Genomic DNA, 18,357 nt, shown 5'->3' with positions numbered 1-18,357 from the left:
TGAGATAACAAGTTGTCACCAGCAGAAGAGATATTATGACCTTTATTAACTTGATGAATTAACTTAACCAAGAGGGTATTTGTAGTTTATTCATTACTCCAAAACTTTATGTGTCTGAGTACCCTCTGAGTAGGCCTATAATTCCTGCCTTCATTGTATGCATCTTCTGTAAGCTAGCAGACTTATGTGGTGAAAATGCACAGGAGCTTGGAGTTACAGGTAGACTGGGAAAGAGAGGGTTCCTTTTACCATGCTTTACCAGGCTGCTCTGTTATAACCTCTTAGGTTATATTTTTTAATTTCCAGCCTTTTAGATTAGTTTTTGTAATAGAACAAGTGAGTGAGTCTGGGATGAAGTCCTCAAAGTATTTCAAACGGTAATTGTTTTGTTTTTGTAAGAGCTTAACAAACCTAGGTTTTCTATATTTAATAAAAGAAAAATAAATGCCAAACTCATATACAAGATAACAAAAAGCTCTTTTGAGAACCTTGACAGATGGGGAAATTATGGGAAACTTGAAAGGCTACAAGTGATCAAAAAGTACCCTGAGTTTATGGGAAAAAATAAGATGTTTGGGGCATCAATTTAGGTAAGACTTGGAATAAGTTTATAACTCTTCTACGTCCCCTCTAATACATAAGAAGGATCATGGTAAGGGCCAATGATTAAGTTGCAAGCAGGAAACAAGAAGTTTAGAGTTTTACTCCTATATGATAGCCTTTATTTTCTCAGTGATATAAATTATGATATAGACATCTAGGTAAGAAAATATTATACAGCCATTAAAATATTTCTGAATGGTCTAAATAATGTATACCCTGGTTACAACACTGTTTACTTCAAAGCAAATGAGATTATGAGTAAATCATTTTCCTGCTTTTAAGTAAATCATTTTTCTGCTTTTCACTTTTGCATATTTCAAAACGTTCTTCATTGAATCTATATATTTTTATTATCATAAGTGAATATTGTGGCAGGATAAGCTATCTTCATCCCATTTATAGACAAGGAAAAGACAAAAGAATGAGTGTTTTTAACAATATAAACTTGGGAAGAGGAACAGATAACTCTGTACCGTAATTTCAAGAAGCTATGGAAATACGGAGAGGTTAACTCTGCGGTGTAAGATGCTTTAATTTTTTAATAAAAATATTTAGATTTCCCATGAAAGAAAGGCAAGCTGCCATTCAGGATCAAGCTGACATTATTGACCTTCATTTTTCTTGCTCCCCGGACTGTAAACACCCTCACTCCTACCTGCATTCTACACAAGGGTCAAAAAAATAAAAAATAAAAAATAAAAAAATAAATCATGGCTGTGACAAAGTCTTCAAGGTTTTTATTTCTAAAGAGAATAGGGGAAAGTTGACAGGGAATTGGGACATAGGTTGGGGGATATTTGTGGAGGAAGCAAGGAAAAAATGGAAGGAATCAAATGTTTCAGCATCGGGGAAAGGGAACAGATGTTCTCATTGGAGGTGGGGAAATGATTGCTGCCATTTTAGAGGAGTATCTTTAAGAGATGGCTGAATGGCCTTGTTTTTGATGACTTAGCTGGACATCATTTACTCTAACTAGAATTTTACCCAGCATCCCGTTTGACTTTGGTTAAAGGGGGCAGGGAGGCAGATTTTGCCTGTGTTTGTGTTTTAGAGCTATAACAACGAAATACCAAAAACTTAGTGACCTAATACAATACAAATTCATTCTGAGTTACAGAGGCAGAAGTAAAATAAAACAAAACAAAAAAATCAAAGTGTGGGACAGGACTGCCCTTCTCAAGGGAAGAATTCTTCCCTGCCTCTTTCTAGTGTCTGGTGGCTCCCAGCAACCCTTTGTGTTCCTTGGTTTGTAGCTGCATCACTCCTATCCCTGTCTCTATGGTCACATGTCTTTCTCTGTGTATCTTTGTGTCCTCTGTTCTTCACATAAGGATACTAACATTCATTGGATATAGGGCCCACCCTAATCCAATATGAGACATAATTGAACCCACTACAGACCAGAAAAAGAAACAGGGTATGGCCTCTACCTAAAGTTGGACCATCAGAAGCATGAGGATAAAATCAGGTAGCTTAAGCAGGGAAATCTACTGTGCTCAGTTTCTACAGCAGCTCTTTTCCTAATTCCTTGATGAAGGTGATGAGGTAACAAATACTTTGACTTGTTGCCCACCTGAACACATCATCAGAAAATCCATAGCCACCTTCTAGAGTATCCTTTAGGTCAGTGGTTTTCAAACTTGAGCATGCATTAGAATCACCAGAAGGGCTTATTAGAACACAAATTGTTGGGCTCCACCTCAGAGTTTGATTCAGTAGGTCTGTAGTGAGGTTCCATGATTTGCATATCTAACAAATGTTTAAGTGATAATGCTACCAGGAACCATATTTTTGGGGCCGGAACTTCCCAAATTGTAAAGTGTATATTTATTATGTTGAATTTATGTTAAAATAATCCACGTGATTTTTTAGGAAGTGGCAACAACTATCAATGATGAATATGGATTAATTTAATCCTACATTTAATCATATTGATGGAAAATACAAAATTAACTTGAGGAAAAAATCTACATGAGAGAATAGTAAGATGCTAAATTTTTAAAATATACTTCCTTCAGAAAATAGAGGATATGCAGAAAAAAGGATATGACTTCTTTTTATCTGTATTTGTTACCCACAGAATGATATGCAAAGCAATTTGCATCCATGAAATAAGTAATTTACTAGGTAGAGAGAAGATTCAGAACAAAAACATTAAATATGTTTATAAAAAAACCGAGGGACAAAATAACAATAAAAACTCCACTCAAATTAGTTATCTGAAATGACAAGTTGAATTATTTATGAATGTAAAAAAAAAAAAAGAAAAAGAAAAAGGAATTAGTGAAAATGTGACATGGAAGTGTGATCCAAGGGTATATTTATAAAATTTAATATGTAAAGGCAAAAATGTGAAAGAAGCAACAATCAAGAAAATAAAATGAATTTTTCCTTAAGGTGACTGAAGAATCAAGTTTTAAGATTATAAGAGGGCAAAAGAAGAAGACATGAAAAGAATATTTCTTTTTTAGAAAAAGTAATTTTATTAAATTTCAGGAGGGCAACTGTTATATAAGTTTCCAGAGAGCAAACAAGTTAACGACAAACCAAATAAAATTAGATTATCTTCAAAATAGAATATATTAAAATTCATACCTGTTATTGATACAGGAATGCTGGGAAGGGAAGAGCATGGTCCTTTAAATAATATGGAAGCAAGGGAAGGGAAATGCTGGCTATAGGAGAGCATGGTTCCTGGGTAGGACTCCACCCCCACAGACCTAGGTGAGGATAGGCATTTCCTCCCCAAATGTTGCATTTCCCAAGACCACCCTGGCCCACCATACTCCCATCCTGGGCCTATAAAAACCCAAAACCCTAGTTGGCAGACACACAAGTGGCCAGACATCCATAGAAATACATCGTCGGAAGAAGAAAAGCTGCTAGTCGTGGAGAGTAGCACCCCAGCAGAAGAGCACACCAACACCACCAGCACTCCCGCAGGCCATTGACCAGGTGGAGTTTGGCCAGGGCAGTTGGAGGAGAGCCAGGGCTGTGGGGCTGCTGAGAGGCCCAACTCCAGAGGAAGACCTTCTCCATTCTGGCTCCCCCATCAGCTGAGAGCTACTTCAACTCAATAAAACTTGGCGCTCATTCTCCAAGCCCATGTGGGATCTGATTCTTCTGGTATACCAAGGCAAGAACCTGGGACACAGAAAGCCCTCTGCCCTTGTGACAAGGTGGAGACTGTAATTGAGCTAGTTAACACAAGCCACCTAGGCCGGGCGCGGTGGCTCAAGCCTGTAATCCCAGCACTTTGGGAGGCCGAGACGGGTGGATCACGAGGTCAGGAGATCGAGACCATCCTGGCTAACACGGTGAAACCCCGTCTCTACTAAAAAAAATACAAAAAAATTAGCCGGGCGAGATGGTGGGCACCTGTGGTCCCAGCTACTCGGGAGGCTGAGGCAGGAGAATGGCGTAAACCCGGGAGGCGGAGCTTGCAGTGAGCCGAGATCGCGCCACTGCACTCCAGCCTGGGTGACAGAGCAAGACTCCATCTCAAAAAAAAAAAAAAAAAAAAAAACACAAGCCACCTATAGATGGCAAACTAAGAGTACCCTGTAACACACGCCCACTGGGGCTTCAGGAGCTGTAAACATTCATTCCTAGAACCTGCTGTGGGGTCAGAGCTGGAGCCCCACAGCCTGCCTGTCTGTATGCTCCCCTAGAGGTTTGAGCAGCCGGGCACTGAAGAAGCAAGTCACACCCCCATTGCACACCCTGCAAGCAAGGGGAACAAGGGAACTTTTCCCATTTCATTATCAAGAGACAAGAATTGTGATGTAAGAAATCCCATTACTGGGTATATACCCAAAGGATTATAAATCATTCTACTATAAAGACACATGCACATGTGTGTTTATTACAGCACTGTTCACAATAGCAATGACTTGGAACCAACCCAAATGCCCATCAATGATAGACTGGATAAAGAAAATGTGGCATGTATACACCATGGAATACTATGCAGCCATAAAAAAGGATGGGTTCACATCCTTTTCGGGAACATGGGTGAAGCTGGAAACCATCATTCTAAGCAACTAACACCAGAACAGAAAACCAAACACCTCATGTTCTCATTCATAAGTGGGAGTTGAACAATGAGAATACATGGACACAGAGGGAAACATCACACTAGGGCCTGTCAAGGGATGGGAGGCTAGGGGAAGGATAGAATTAGGAGAAATACTTAATGTAGATGATGGGTTGATGGGTGCAGCAAATTACCATGGCACATGTACACCTATGTAACAAACCTGCACATTCTGCACATGTACCCCAGATCTTAAAGTTTAATTAAAAACAAAAAATTATATTCAAACAAGTAAATAAACAAAAATCACTGAAGTGTGAGAACCAATTAGCTAAATTATTAAATGAGGAAAGAATCAAGTATATAACACTGAAATGTACTTTAAGGGAAAAAAAATTTTGAAAGACTCAGGACAATAAGAAATCATAGTATTTTTAAATGGGAAATAATGACAAAAAGCTGGGATAAGAAAAGAAGTTAGTAAAGCGTTTTTATGTATCATTGTTAATGTAAAATATGTATTAGTAAATAAAACTATTTTGAAGGGAATTATAAAATGAAAAAATGTGGTATAATAAAATCAACTATTATCTGAAATAAAACTCCAATTATTTCAAGACATCTTAGGATATGAGAAATGAAGCAACCATAAAAACATGAAAAATGCAAGTGAACTGAAAGTGAACTGAAGTCATAGTTGATGAGCCACACACAAAAATCTACAAATGTATTATGGCTGAAATAGTACTCACTAGAAAAATTGTAGTCTCAAGAAATTTCATAAGAGAGGGAATGGAGAGAATGCATTAACTATGCATTTAACCAAATTCAGAGGAATATAGATTTAAAAATGGGGTTAAAATATGTGTTAAAATTTATGAGTAACTAGACATAAAATTTAAATAGGTTATGGAATTTCCAATCCAACAGAGGAAGAAACAACAACAAATTAGTCATCTATTGCTGCATAACAAATTACCTCAAAAGTCTGCAGCTTAAAATAACAATCTCTCAGATTCCATGGCTCATAAATCCAGGTATGGTTTAGTTGAGTGGTTCTGGCTCAGAAGCTCTGAGGTTGTAGTCAAACTGTCAACCAGTGCTGAATCACCTCATATGGGACAGAAGCTCCATTTCCAGGCTCACCAACTTGGTTGCTTGGAAGCCTCAGTTATTCACTGGCTGTTGGACAGATATTTCAATTGTTTGTCATATCTACTGCATTGACTGCCTGCGTGTCTTTAGCACATGACATTTGGATTCTTCCAGTGAGTGATAAGAGAGAAAGAACAAAGATCGGGGTCTGGGGAGAGAGAGAGAGAAGAGTGCCCAACCTATTATTGGAGGTGATATGCTGTCTATTCTCCCTTGTTCTGTTCACCCCACAGACTGATCCTGGTTCACTGTGGGAAGGAACCAAACAAGGTTGTAAACACCAGGAGGAATCATTGGGATCTTATAGGTTTACTACCACAATAAGCAACCACAGAAGTTTAGTAATTACTGTAAAAATGGGAAATAATGAAAAGGAGACAATAGACCTAAGACACGGAAAGCAAAAAGGAAGGAAAGAAGGGAGGGAGGGAGGGGAAAATAAAATGTTAATTAACCACAGAATATGTGAATAATTGAATTTTTCCAATGAAAGACAAACATTTCCTAATGGATTAAAAAAGAACATTCAGCTATGGGTTGCTTACAATAGAAACATTGAAACTAAAACGACACAGAAAAGTCGTAAATGAAAGGATAAATCTACGTATGCCAGGCATATGTTAAGCAAGCAAATAAAAAAGACAGGAAAATGTAAACATTAGGCCTTTAGACAAGGCTGAACTTGAAGCATTAAAAAAGATAACATTTTATATTGGTAAAAGGTTTAGTCCTCAGATCATATATAATAATGGTAATATTAAACTGAATACATAGAATTCACATAAATACTACTCCTAATATAATAGTTCTTCTTGATACTTCTACCATAAATCTTATAAGTACAAAGAGAGCCAGATGAAGGCATAGAGTGAAAAATATTAATGCACTTCTCCCAGTGTAGAGCTAGACCTCAATAACAAATGACACCAATATCTAACACCTTAGAAAGTTAAAGCAGTCATGTAAACTGAAAGTGAACTGAAATCATAGTTCATGAACCACACACAAAAATCTGCACATGTATTATGGCTGAAATAGTACTCACTAGAAAAATTGTAGTCTCAAGACATTTCATTAGAGAGGGAATAGAGAGAATGGATTAACCATGCATTTAACATAATTTTGAATGCAAACAGTAGAGAGAAAACTGTAAAATAAACAAAAGAGGGTAGATTTTAACCTCTATGAGGACAGGGATTTATTCTCTATCTTATTTGTTACTATATCTCCCGCACCTAGAACTATGTCCAGCACACTCAAAATAGATGGAATAATGAAACACATAGAAATTAATTAGTTTTAAAAGTTTACCTTAATAGAATCAACCAGAAACCAATATAATAAACAATCTTTCTGCAAAGGAAAGAATCCAAATATCAAAGGTGTAAATAAGAATTGAATACATATAAACATATCACAATCAACTTTTAAATTTTAAAAAACATTATGTGAAACAAACATGTACAAGAAAATAGAGGCTGTTATGTTTAAAGTTTGTTTGTAAAACATCTGTATTCAGAATCATTAGGAGAGCTTGTAAATCTCTTCCTGAAGATTCTTATTCACTGGGTGTATGGTGGGACTTAGGATTCAGTATTTCAATAAACTTGCCTTCTACCCCAAGAAATTCCTATGCACATTTAAGTTTAGGAATGTTTAAATCTGTGTGGATGTTGAAAACCTGAAAGGGAGAGGAACAACCACCACAAGAATGGAAAATAATCTACTGTGATGATGTTCAGTCCAAGAGGAGTCAACAAATGTCAGCATAGGCAAGAGATTGCTCACAAAAGGGGAAAGAAAGATATGTAAATTGGCTGTAAACATGGAAAGATACTCAACATCATTAGTCATAAAGAAAAATGCAAACTGAATCATAGTGAAATACTGCCACCAACCAGAATGGCAAAAACTGACAAAACCAAGTGTTGGTAAATATATAAAATATTTGGAATGCTCATACATTACTGGTGGGACTATAAAATGTTTATAAGCACTTTAGAAAACTGTCAGTATCTAATAAAGCTAAATATATGCCTGCTATACAACTAAAAAAACTAATTCTAAAGATATACTCAAAAGAAATGAATCTATATCCCATAAAAGGCACAAAAAATATTCAAAGTTTCATTCATAACATTCAAACATTGAAAATAGCCATCTAGAAAGAAAAGGATAAAGTGTGGTGTATTTATACAACCGACAATTAGAGTAACTTTTTTTAAATGAACAACTGCTGCATGCAATACAGATGAATCTCAGACATGTTGGACAAAAGCCGCATACAAGGACATGTATATGAAGTTCATATACAAGCAAAACTAATCTCTAGTGATTAGTGTATAGTCTGGGTACAGTGTATAGTGTATAGTCTGGGTGTAAAATTATCTTATATATAGTACTTAAGATTTATATACCTTACTATAGATATGATATATACTTCAATGAAAAATATATTTTAATCCACAAATAGTACATGTATTAACTAAAAATTTCTTGTTAATGCTGTTTCAAGATACTTAATTTGTATTGCCATTAAGTAGTTTTCTATCTATATTTAACAAACACTGCCAGTTTCTTCTCTTTCTAGCCAGGTAAGTGTAGGAAACCTACTTACTAATTATCTGCTATTTCACTACCTTGATCTATTTTCTCTGGGAATTTTTCTCTGATTCTCAGCAGCTTAATGAGCATTTAGAGTTTTAAGTAGTCTGAATAAATTTGTCTAAACCAAGGCATCACTTTGAAGTTCAAAAATCCATTGAATGACTAAGCATTTCTATGTCATCCAAAGAGTGTGATTTAAATTGTAGCAGAAATGGCAATCAAATCTAGTAAAGCAATGTGACAGACAGAAAACTAATCTAATAATATCTTCTCATCACTTTCTAGCAGTGCCAGATTAAAGTGATCTCCAATGCCTTCATTACACAAGACTCTCCCATACTCTGAGGAGCCCAGGAAACCAAGGATGTTGGCCTAATCTTTTGTTCTAAGTGAGAACGTTGTGTGCCCTTTGCCATTACTTCACTGAAGACAAATATACAGAAAAAAATACACTAATTTCATTCAAGAAGATTGCCAAAAATATAATTTGTATGATAGATTCCCCTGTAATATACATTTTAGGATAAAACAGTCGTTTTACTTAGACTGCCGTAACACTACCATAGACTCAGTGACTTAAACAGATTTTTTTTTCTGAAGGCTGAAAGTTTGAGATCAGAGTGCCAGCAAGGTGGGATTCTCTGCCTCCTTGCTGTCTACCCACATAGTCTTTCCTAGATGCATGTGGGGAGACAGATCTCTTTCCCTCTACCTTCTTATAAGGGCCACCAATTCTATTAGATTGGTACCCCACCCTTATGGCCTAATTTAACCTTAATTACCTCCCCAAAGCCTTTTCTCCAAGTACACTCACTCCAATATATGAATGGATTTTAAGGAGACATATTCAGTCCATAGCAACAGTGTAGTAGTTGAAAGAGGGAGCTCTGGAGTTAACCAGATTCAGACCACCAATCTACCATCTCTTAACTGTAGGACCCTAAATTCTCTATGATACACTTTTCTCACCTGTAAAGTAAGATAATAGTACCAGCCTCATAGAATTATTGTAATTAAATGAATACATATACAACTACATAGCACATGGTAATTATTTTTATTTAAAAAAATTTAAAAATCTCAAAAGCTTTTGGCATATCAGTGGTTTTTTTCGTTACATGAATAAATTATACAGTGGTGAATTCTGAGATTTCAGTGTACCCATCATCAGACTGATGGATGTTGTACCAAATGTGTAGCATTTTATCCCTAGCCTCCCTCTCACTTTCCCCTTTCTGAGTCTCTAAAGTCCATTATATCACTCTGCATGCCTTTGCATACTCATAGCCTGTCTCCCACTTGTGAGAACAGTTTTTGATTTTCCACTCCTGTGTTACTTCACTTAGAATAATAGCCTCCAGCTGCATCCAAGTTGCTGCAAAAGACATTTCATTCCTTTTAATGGCTGAGTAGTAATCTATGGTGTATATATGCCACATTTTCTTTATCCACTCATTAACTGCTGGGCACTTAAGTTGGTTCCACATCTTTGCAATTGTGAATCAGGCTGCGATAAATATACATAGCAGGTGGTACTTTTTCAATAAATATTAGCTTGTATTATTAGGGTAATCTACATCATGTAGGAAAATCTCTTACAAATATATTTGAGGTGTCAGATAGACTTGATTGTATTGTTAGGTTAAACTTGTTTTAAAAATATGACCTTGTAGCAATGCAGTGAAGTTAATATAGCAATGGTTTTCATTTTTATGTCAAATCAGCAGCATCTGTAAATATGTTATAAATGCAAATTATTGAGTCCCACCCAGACCTATTTAAGCAGCTCTCTGGGGGTGAGGTCCAACAGTCAGCATTTTAACAAGCCCTCTGGGTAATTGTGTTGCACACCAATATTTGAGAAACACAGTAAAAATGTGAGGCAGTCTTCATAGAGAAGCACTATTTGGTAAATCCTTGGCATAGAACATTGAGCTTCCTATGACTTAGCAACTTGATGTATTATTCGAATTAAAATGAATACAGGAAGGATACAGAAATGATAAACCATGAAATAACTGGAACATAATTTCATGCTACTGATGAATAATGAAGAAACAGACATCTATATGCAAATAAATAAAGCAAATTTGCTTAAAATAAAGGCTTTTGTTTTGGTTCCCAGCAATTTAAAAGTGAAATCTACTTCAGAGATGATAGTGTAACTTCTGGTATCTCCCTCAAATCTTTAGAGTTTATTATTTAAAAAAGGAAATGTCACATGAAAACTGTACCTCTACAAGATTTTTGCAAGCCATTTATGTTTCAGGCTAACCTCTCACTTAAGGGCAACCGCATTTGATAATATAGTTGTGCAAAGCACTTAAGAACTAAAACCTACTTTTGCACGATCCTACTTTATCTCTGTATTTGGCTTTGTAAATGTGCTTCGCTTTGTTTTCAAATGGCATTATGTCATTTTTCACTTGGAGAGTTGATAGTGATTGATGGAAAGCATTAAATTAGAAAGACCTGGCTAGAGTCCAAGTTGTCATCCACAGCAGCATCTCCAAGGCACTAAAAAATGAATTTTAAAAAAGTCAAAGCCATGAGTCTGTTTCATAGATAAAATGAAATGGATCAAAGATTTCAATGGCCTATGGCTTGCCACAATTCAGCATGAAAGTAAAGAAGTGATTCATTGTTCATATTAATCATATCAAGTTATTCATCAAAAGACCCTCTTATGACCAGCATATCAAGAGGCTTCATTGTTTTTTATTGTTTTTCTCACTTAATATACTGGAGAAAACTCCTCACCATTAATTCAAGATTTCTTAGTTATTCACACCTAACCTAGGGCCCTGGTAGTAAAAAGACTTTTCAAAATTAGGGGCGGGGATAAATGAGTGAGTGGGTAAAGGGGTATAAGAAAAGTGAGGGAGCAAAAGAAGAGTGAAGGTGGGTGGAAACCTTGATGTGAACCATCTTTAATATTCTACAATTCCGGAGAATAATTTATTCTGTGCAAATGCGATAGAATCTTCTTGCCATAAACGAATGGAGATACCAGTTTATGCACTTTCCACCCATCCAATGAGTCTTTGCCAAAAAGAAGCAAAATATTGTGATATGCAAAGAGTGGATATTCAAAAAAAGGCTTGGTTATGAATTCAGTAAGCAAGAGACCAGGAAAAAACTCTTACCTCCCTCTACTGATGTCTGAAGAGATATCTTACATATCTCAATTGGGTTTCTATAGTATTGTAAAGGGTTTCCTAAGTGTTTGAGTTACTGTCTTATTACTACAGTACATTTGGTGACTTGTAATAAGCACTTCATTTACATAGGAAACAAGATATCCTACAAATGTTTAATTAAAATTTTATTGCAAATGGAACTGAGGTTAGTGGTTTATCAAAAATGTATTAAGTTAGTAGTTAACTAGATTATGGCTTTAAACACATGTGCATTATATAACGACATTTGTACCAGGATTTCGGAGTTACTGTGTCATGCTAATGGATTGATCATCCTAACCATTCTAATTCTAAAGTCCAGTGGTTGAAACATCAGTTTGATTTTAAATAAAATTCACTAACCATAAATATCACATATAAATCAAAATGGTTTGCTTTAGTTAACAACTTAACACAAAAACATTACTGAGATATTAAACTCACAAGAAAGAAATTCATAGTGGAAGTAAAACTGCTCACAGCCTATCATTTTACAATAGATCATTTAATTTTAATCAACTAAGACTTTCACTAATATGTCAAAAGACATAAAGATGGGTCTTTCAATTTTTAAATATGAGGGGATTTAAAATGTCCGGAACAATCCTTTGTGAAACTCAACTTCCCTTGAAAACTTTACAATTTAAAAATACTGCGGTAGTAGTTAACTCTTTCATTCCCAAAGAAACCTCTTTCTTAACCTTGAAGTTTTTGCCACAAATATTTCTATTTGAAAAAATAAAATTGTTATTCCATTATATAAAACATAGTTTTAAACAAAGCATGTACTAATTTTACTAAAACTGTCCAAATGAGATTCTATATATAGAAAGAAAGTATTCTGAGAAAATGAAGGTCTAAGAATACAATTTAATTAGCAACAGGTAATGTACAGAATATTCTAAGTCACAATAATTTGCAATCAGGAAAACCTTGATTATAGTGCTCAAATCAGATTTTTAGATGATTTCTTACTCCTCAAAATAATTTCCCATGGAGGCTTTACTATTTGACGTAAAAATTTTAAGTATGCATTATACATTCAATATTGTAGGTTTCACATTGCTGCTGATGTTGCCTTTTGAGTCCTCAACCAATTTTCCAATAAGTAATAAAAGTGATTATCCACGCAGCTTTGAATTCAGGCTGCCTGGGATTGAATCATGTTTTTTTTCCCAATGAACCAGCTACACTGCAGTGCAGGTTATTTCTTTAGTTTCTTTATCTGAAAAGTAGGGGCATATTGGTTATCTATTACTATATAACAAGTTACCATAAACATAATCGCTTAAAACAATGCACATTTATTATCTCATAGTTTCAGTGGGTCAGTAGTCTGGGCACGGTTTACCAAGATCTTCTGCTTAGGGTCCTATTACGCTAAAATGAAGGCACTGGCTAGGCTTCATTCTCTCCTGGAGCTCACAGTCCTCTTTGAAGCTTACTTAAGTTATTGGCAAAATTTTGTTTTTGGGGGTTGTATTAGCTTGTTTTCACAGTCCTAAAGAGATACCACTGTATAAAGGAAAGAGGTTTAATTGACTCACAGTTACGCATGACTTGAGGCAGGCCTCAGGAAACTTACAATCACGGCAGAAGGCACCCTCTTCGCAAGGTGGCAGGAGGGAGAATGAACGCAAGAGGAACTACCAAACACTTATAAAACCATCAGATCTCGTGAGAACTCACTATCGGGAGACCAGCATGGGAGAAACTGCTACCATGATTCCATTACGTACACCTGACTTCTCCCTTGACATGTGGGGATTATCGGGGTTAATGGGGATTACAATTCAAGGTGAGATTTTGGATGGGGACACAGCCAAACCATATCAGAGGTTGTAGGACTGAAATCCTCAGCATCTATAGACTGCCCCCCACATAGGCAGTACACAGTGGCTATTTGTTTCAAGGCCAGCATAAGAGCATATCTCCTACTTCCAGTTTCTTCTCTCAGGGACAGCGTAAGTCCTCTTTTAAAGGACTCACCTGATAAAAGTCAGGACCACCCAAAATATTCTTCTTTTTTATTAACTCAGAGTCAATTGATTAGAGACCTTAATTGCCTCCTGAAAATCCTTTCACCTTTGCCATATTCTATTGGTTTGTTGACAAAAAAGTCAAAAAAGTAAAATATTTGAAGAGATTTATTCTGAGCCAAATATGAGTTACCATGGTCCATGACACAGCTTTCAGGAGACCATGAGAATATGTGCCCAAGGTGGTTGGGGAACAGCCTAGTTTTATACAGTTTAGGAAGACATGAGACATCGATCATGTAAGTTGTACATTGTTTTGGTCTGGAAAGGCAGGACAACTTGAAGCAGGGGCTTCCAGATTTAAGTAGATTTAAACATTTTCTGATTAAATCTAAATGGCCATTGGTTGAGCTAAACTGTTGTCTAAGACCTGTAATGAATAGAAAGGAATGTCTGGGATGGTAAAGGGATATGGAGACCAAAGTTTTATCATGCACATGAAGCCTCCAAGTAGCAGGCTTCTGAGAGAATAGATTGTAAATGTTTCCCTTCAGACTTAAGGTCTGCATTAATGTTAATGTTTGTCAGCTTTTCCTGAACTCCAAAAGGGAGGAGGCTATAATGAATCATTTCTGACCCTCCTTTCATGACCCGAACCAGTTTTTCAGGTTAGCTTTGGAATGCCTTGGCCAAAAGGAGGGGTTCATTCGAATGGTTGCAGGAAGCTTAGAATTTTATTTTTGGTTTACAGGTTAAAAGTTATAGATTCTAGGTTGGGCGCAGTGGCTCACACCTATAATCCTAGCACTTTGGGAGGCCAAGGCAGGCAGATTACCTGCAGTCAGGAGTTCGAGACCAGCCTGGCCACCATGGTGAAATCCTGTCTCTACTAAAAATTTTTAAAATTAGCTGGGTGTGGTGGCATGTGCCTGTAATCTCAGTTACCTGGGAGGTTGAGGCAGGCGAACTGCTGGAACTAGGGAGGCAGAGGCTGCAGTGAGCCAAGATCACATTATTGCACTCCAGCCTGGGTGAGAGAGTGAGACCCCATCTCAAAAAGAAAAAAAAAAAAAAAAAAGAAGGACAAAAAAGTTACAGGTTCTACCTGCAATCAATGAGAAGGGGGTTACACAAAAGTGTGGATACCAGAAAGCAGAAATTACAGGGGGCATCTTATAATTCTGCCTATCGCTGTCAATAAAAACAATACATTCCTCTTTGGGCTGATTTTTTAAAAAGCTTATTTGTATAAAGTAAGTAGAATAGTTCATGATGCATAATAAATATTACTTATTACTCTTTTTAGTTTGCTAGTCATTTTTTCAGAAGCTTTGAGTGACTAAAATGGTGGTGTTACTGGGGGAGAATATAAGCTGAGTGGAAAGTATAGGTTGTGAGAGAGCCTCCAGTATTCACTATACTCCATTTGCAACTTGATAGTAAGTGTGTTCTGTTACCTTGCTCATAGAAGTAGTGGAAACAACTGTCAAATTCCCATAGCCTTGTTGCCAAAACTTGTGATGTTCCATGGTCTATCATATCTTGAATATTATAAATATTTTGCCTACCAAATATTGAGATATTCAGCGAAAGTTGAAGATAGGTAGGTTATAATATGGGTTATTCTATATCCTTCACATCTATGTTTTTCTCATTGTTTTTATGTAGGATTCAGAAAATTTTTCTAAGGAAATAATTGCTGATAATATGAATAATAAACAATACTTTATTAAAGAAAGTGTACTAAAAGCAACAACAGTATTTCTGATTATCTTGCTTTTCTTCCTACATATTCCTCAGAAAAATCTTCTAATTATTTACACAAATGCATCATTTAACTGGCATAGAATAAACAAGCTACGGTGATGTCAATTTTTGCTTTGAACAAAACGAAAGTGTTTTTCTTTCACTGAAGGCCACAGACAAGTGAGGTGGAGATAGAGGGGGAGTGGATGTCACATTCTCATGTTACATGAATTAAGTATAATTTTTTTTTTTTTTTCAGACGGAGTCTCGCTCTGCCGCCCAGGCTGGAGTGCAGTGGCCGGATCTCAGCTCACTGCAAGCTCCGCCTCCCGGGTTCACGCCATTCTCCTGCCTCAGCCTCCCGAGTAGCTGGGACTACAGGCGCCCGCCACCTCGCCCGGCTAGTTTTTTGTATTTTTTAGTAGAGACGGGGTTTCACCGTGTTAGCCAGGATGGTCTCGATCTCCTGACCTCGTGATCCGCCCGTCTCGGCCTCCCAAAGTGCTGGGATTACAGGCTTGAGCCACCGCGCCCGGCCAATCCTACCTCTTTGACTTCAGCTCCTACCACTTTTTGCCACATTCACTATGCTGTCAACATTCTGTTTCTCATTTATCTGAACGGTCCCCAGGCCTCCAATCAAATGTTACTGCTTCAGAGAGGTCCTTTGTTATCACTCTATTCAAAATTGACCAGCTCCCTCTCTTCTCTCACCAGCGCTTTCTATCAACTTACCTTTTTTTTCTTTTTCCTTGTTTATTATTCATCTCTCCCTGCTAAAATTTAAGATCCATGAAAATGAGACCCTTTCTCTCTCACTCACTGTGGCATCTCTTAATCTCCAACAGCCAGACCAGTGCCTGGTATGTAGTGATTGCTACTCAGTAAGAGACCAGAAAAAATAGAATACAAACTATAAGTAAATATACAGTTAAGAAAACTTTCCAGAGTTGAAAAATAATCTGGTTATTCAGACTGAAATTTCTAGAGAGAGAGAGAGAAAGAGAAGGAAAGAAGGAAGGAAGGAAGGAAGGAAAGAAGGAAGGAAGAAGGAAGGAAAGAAGGAAGGAAAGAAGGAAGGAAGGAAGGAAGGAAGGAAGGAAGGAAGGAAGGAAGGAAGGAAGAAGGAAGGAAAGAGAGAGAGAGAAGGAAAGAAGAAAGAAAGAAAGAAAGAAAGAAAGAAAGAAAGAAAGAAAGAAAGAAAGAAAGAAAGAAAGAAAGAAAGAAAGAAAAGAAGGAAGGAAAGAAAGAAAGAAAGAAAGAAAAGAAAGAAAGAAAGAAAGAAAGAAAGAAAAGAAAGAAAGAAAGAAAAGAGAGTGAGAAAGATCAGCAAAGAATAAAGACAGGCTTTTCTCAGTCTTTTCAACTGCAATAGGAGCCCAACAACTGTGGAACACTATGGATAGACTAAAAAGAGATGGTGGTGTTTTAAGGAATTTATAATGAGCTTAATTTTCTTTAATATATCAAGGCTACTGAAAGAAACTCTCAAATATGTAGTGGCTCAGGCAGGTTACCACGATTTCTCTTTAAATGAAAAAAATAAAATAAAATGAATGACTAAAAAATCAGAACCTAAAAATAAAAAAAAGACTTATTTTTAGTTTTTAATTTTTTAACTTAAGAAACCCTGTTGAACTACATGTTGTAATGTACATTTTGTGGCTTCCTAAAATATGACCTAAAGTACTTTTCTCAGTATTTTATCTTTTCCTGCAACTTCTTTTGCAACCAAGAATTTCTCATTATATAAACTTTGTTTCAAATGCAATATATTGCCAACCATGGCAACCAATTAAAACAATAATTGGTTGTATATAGTTCCAAACTTGAACTATTTTTGCCATTGCAACCTTAGTGGAGGGAATAAAATCTGTTTCTCTCTTTCTTCTTCCTCCACATTAAGAAGAGATAGATAGAGCTCAGTAATGGCAATTTTCATTATCTAAAACTTTAAGTGATAATTTTCATTATCTTTGAATGACTTCAAACACAAAGATTTTTCATTTTAACTCAGGAAGACTTATGAATTACACTGTGACAGACTCTTTGTGTCATCAACAAGCCTTTGCAAGGAAATTCACCAAAATGTTAGTGTTACTGCTAAATGACAAAATTATTCATGTTTTCCCCCTTTACAAATTGTTGAATTTTTATACTCTGTGATTATCATTGCATTTATGTTCAGTTGAAAGGCCTTATAAATGGTATAATTTTATAGATACTATTTTATCATCGTTAGGTAGAAAATGCACCACAAGAGACTTGATAGAAAAGGTACCAACGTGTTAACAGTAGTCAACTCTGGTTGTATAGATAAGTGACTTTTTTCTTTCTTTTAATCTAATTTTTTTTACATTTGTTTTCTTCATGAACGCATGTGTTAACTTTATATTAAGAATGATTAAACCTTGATTTTAAAATCCAGGCATCACTGGAAAAGTTAACATAGCAATCTGCAATCAGCTGCTTTATATCCCAGTGAAAATGAAGAAACCAATAATGGAATTAATAAGGGCAGAGGTGGGGGAGTAGCAAGGAAGGTAACTATAAGGGAGAGAAGGACATTAACCCACAGGAAGTTTCTATAAGTTAGGGAAAAGGATAGGGAGTGCAAATAATAAATATTTGCATATTTACCATAACCCCATCCCCCAGAGACATTTTTCTTTGCATTATTTTAAACATGATTGAGCTATTTGCTATTAAATACTTTTCAATTTTGGTTAAGGCTGACTTGATTTTTCTGTAAGTCAAAACAACATGAGCTGCAACCACTGTCAGATTAATATTTTAGAAATAAATGCATTTTATAAATAAATATCCATAAATGAATGAATGAATGGACAGTTGTTAAAGAGATTTCACAGTTCATTCATTTATACCCCAGCCATTTAATACTTACTATTTGGCACTGGAGTACAATATTAAACAATATAGATGCATATTTTAAATACTAGTATAAGTGTTTGAGTGGAGGACCAGATAATAAAAGATAAGCAAATAATGATAATTTTATATATTGATAAACTCTATGAAGAAAATAAAAAAG

Source organism: Trachypithecus francoisi, unplaced genomic scaffold, assembly GCF_009764315.1.
Source record: "Trachypithecus francoisi isolate TF-2019V2 unplaced genomic scaffold, Tfra_2.0 Lachesis_group10, whole genome shotgun sequence".
Classification (NCBI taxonomy): domain Eukaryota; kingdom Metazoa; phylum Chordata; class Mammalia; order Primates; family Cercopithecidae; genus Trachypithecus; species Trachypithecus francoisi.
Note: the sequence above shows the minus strand (reverse complement) of the source record.